A 3,766-nucleotide genomic window follows, 5' to 3' on the forward strand; every position below is an offset into this window, starting at 1 on the left:
ACGTAGAATGGTACACCAGCAATTGTAGAAGGTAACTTGATACATCAGGTCTGGCACTGTATTTGATTTAGGTTTTGGCATCAGATGCATCTAATTTATTTTCATATACAACAATTAATTTGTTTGCCAACGTTCATAATTTTTTTTGTCTTTATTTCCTTCTTTTATCATGCCTCTTACTTAGTCACGTTAAAGATCTTCATACGGCATGCATTACTTTTCATGAATGTTTTTTCTTTTACTCAAAATCTATCATGCTCATGAAACAACGATGTGTTTTTAACTTAATGTTCTATTTAAATATCTAAATAAGGGTTCTTTTCCTATTATTTAGCTCCCTTTTGAGATCTTTATGGCCTTGTTTGTCAGGTGGATAGTAGGTGCATCAAGAACTTGCTTCCAACCCTATACAGAGAGTATGTGCTCATAGCACACTTTCTTGGAGTGGTATGATTTCTGCTCATTTCCCTTATTTTGGTTGCCAATGTATTAGAAGCTAGTTTATTTATTCTCCAGATATAAGAGAAGTGTAGCGACCGAAAAAAAAAATGTTGTGTTTCATTTTAAAATAAAATTTTCTTGTAAAACTCGAATATAATTCGGGTTGCATTATTACGTCGCTACGACCCTTCCTTACGAGTTCAAATTAAAGCTTCGATCAAGGTAGTAAAGTTTCGCGTACTTTTTTTAAATTTTGTAAGATGTCAAAAATTTCTTTTAAACGACAAATTTTTATTCGATTTGATTATGTTATGTGTGACTACATATTTTATATTAATTGCTACCTATGTTAAATCCTTCAAAATTTAAAATTTGATACACTTATTGTATATGCCAAAAAACCCTAAACATGTTTTTTTTTTTTTTTTTTTTTCAACCACGTTATATTCTCAACCCCTCAAACTGATTTTTCCACTAAAGCAGCCGATTTAAATATACCATTCATCCACTAAGTGCCTAGCCACTCCCCACTTGACTACCTATTTTAAACTCCCATTTGTTTAACTACCGTTTGGAAAACTAACTTGCATGTTGCATAAAATTCCACTTACATTATCATTTTAAATCTCATTTTCATTTATTTAAATCCCCATTTAAACTACCAACTGCCACTTCCATTTGTATTTGAACACATTAACTTTCTTCAACCCATATAATCACGTTTCCTCTGACAAACCATCATACATATAATTTAGCCGACGTTTATTAGACTAAGCATATTTTTCTTTTCGCTGCTGCGCAACTGGTATTTGCTGATTTTCCCCTGATTTTCCCCAAATATTTTTCAAAATCAAATTTCAGCATAATTGTTTAAGTCTATATGGACAAATATTTTCACTATTTTTATATATTTCAAACTCCAAAAGTTTTCTCATTTACAATTTATTTTGGTTAACATCAAAGGAGTCAAAGCAAATAAAGATTGATTTATTTTATAACGCTTCGGGTTCCTAGAATTTGGGGCATTACAACTTGGTATCAAAGCATGGTTTTATTTCCTGTAGACTTGCATTAAAAACTATATCTTTGGTATATTTTGTCACATATAAAGTTGATCAAAATTTTTAATAAGGATCCTGGGCACTACGCTTGCCATCGCCATACTATTTCAATCTTGGTAAAGAAATTTTTATGAACATCTTGTATCTATGTGATGAGTATGAGAAAGTTTATTCTAGATACAATATTTGAAATGTATGTATAAATGTCAGTATATGTTTGAGTTTGAATACTTTTGGAGGATAATCATTATTGCATCAAGTATTTTAAATACGTGACCAAATTAAATGTTTATTTAGTCCTCGAGCTATTAGATACCTTGGACTTTGAATAACCTGTAAAACTCGGATGGTACGGAATAGGAAAACTTATAGGAAGACGAGTTCATTGATGCCTTATCGATATGATGAGATCGTGAGACAATATGAAGAGTATTGATGGATTTCAGTGCACAGTACGGGCCAGCACATTTGGGAGATGCTTATAAGGTGGAGAGAGGTGAGACAATTAGGCCATACGGTCACTGGCCATCGAGCAACCCGCCTTCTTATCGATACCTTACTAGAAGAGTGGCTAGAGACTGCCGAATCAATTTATGAATATTTATGGTGAATTACTATAACTACGTTACCTACTGAGATTGACCATCAGGCCTTCTACGTAAAGCTGATTGAGCAGTGGAAGCTGGCCCGACTTGTGATCCCTGAGGACGATAATGTACCTACTGAGATGTACATTCGTGTAGATGCACCTCCACCAATTTCAGAAGATGAGGCATAGCCTTCTAAGAAACCTAGGATTCATGGAGGCTAGATTAGTGACGATGATGGCAATGATGGATAGAGGAGTGGAATTTTAGTATATTTTATTTGGTTTAATTGTTGTTGATGTCCAGTAGAATTCCTTTTGCTTTCCTGTTGATTAGCACTAGACGTTCTTTTATTACTTTGTATTCCTCTTGAAGGATTTTATTGAGATAATAATAAAAGATATTGAGCTATAAATCTTTTTCCTATACTGTTCTAGTATTGTCGACTTCTCTGAATGAGATTATATTTATTATTGTATATAGAAATATGGCGCAAGCGAGGACAATTAGGGAATTAAGGCGAGAGATTGATGAGTAAAAACAAGCTTTGGCTGCTCAAGCTACATCTTCAACTCTACCAGTCCCACCAACACCATCGGTGCTACCAGTATACCCACATATACCATCTACTCCAATGGTAGACAGTTTCGCAGATATCGACCCCCAAGCTTTGATGCCAAGAAAGACCCTCTGGCAGTTGAGGAGTGGTTGCGTGCTATTGAGAAGATCTTTCGGCACATCTCTTGTCCAGAAAAATCAAAAAGAATTATGTGCTGAGTTTATGCTAGTCGAAAGAGCAAGCCATTGGTAGGAATCCTCGTCACACACTCGCACTGAAGAGGAACAACGTAATTTAACTTGGGATAAGTTCAAGATGGAGCTAACAAAAATATTTTTTTTCACAAGCTCTACGAGATTATAAGGATACATAATTCTTAAACATGGTAGAGGGAGATATGGAAATTTCTGAGTATGAGAGCAAGTTTGAGTTATTGTCCCAATATACCCCACATCTTGTAAATACTGAGCTCATGAAGGCAAAACGTTACTAGAGGGATGCCCAAAGATCAGGCATATTGTGAGTTCATACGATCTCACCACTTTTTAGGTAGTGGCAAAGAAAATTCAAATAGTGACCTACTCGGGATAAAGTTGGTAAATCAAGGACAACATAATGACTTTGGAAAAAGAAAGTGGCAGGATAAGAATAAGAACACTAGACAGTTTAAGAAGCAGATATAGGTGGATCAATCAAGCAACAATTTATCCCAATGTCCTAAGTGTAACAAGTTTCACAGAGGAGAATGTCAGTATGGAAAGTATGTTTGCTATAAGTGTAACCAACTTGGCAGCGTGGCATTTTCTTGCCCAATGATTAAGAAACCCGAGTAAGAGAAGAAAGGAAAAGCAAGGGTGTTTGATTTGACTCACGACGTGGCTGCCCAAAATTCGATCGTAATAGCAGGAATTTTATCCATCTCTAGTATTCCTGTTTATATCCTTATTGATTTTGGTGCGACACATTCATCCATATCTAATGCATGTCTAGCTAAGATTGATGTTTCATGTTAGAAGAATGATAGTGTACTAGAGGTTAGTATGCCATTAGGGGGAACTATTGATATTGATAGGATAGCAAAGGGGATACAGATTTATTTTGATGGACTGACATTAGAG

Source organism: Olea europaea, chromosome 7, assembly GCF_002742605.1.
Source record: "Olea europaea var. sylvestris chromosome 7, O_europaea_v1, whole genome shotgun sequence".
NCBI classification, from domain to species: domain Eukaryota; kingdom Viridiplantae; phylum Streptophyta; class Magnoliopsida; order Lamiales; family Oleaceae; genus Olea; species Olea europaea.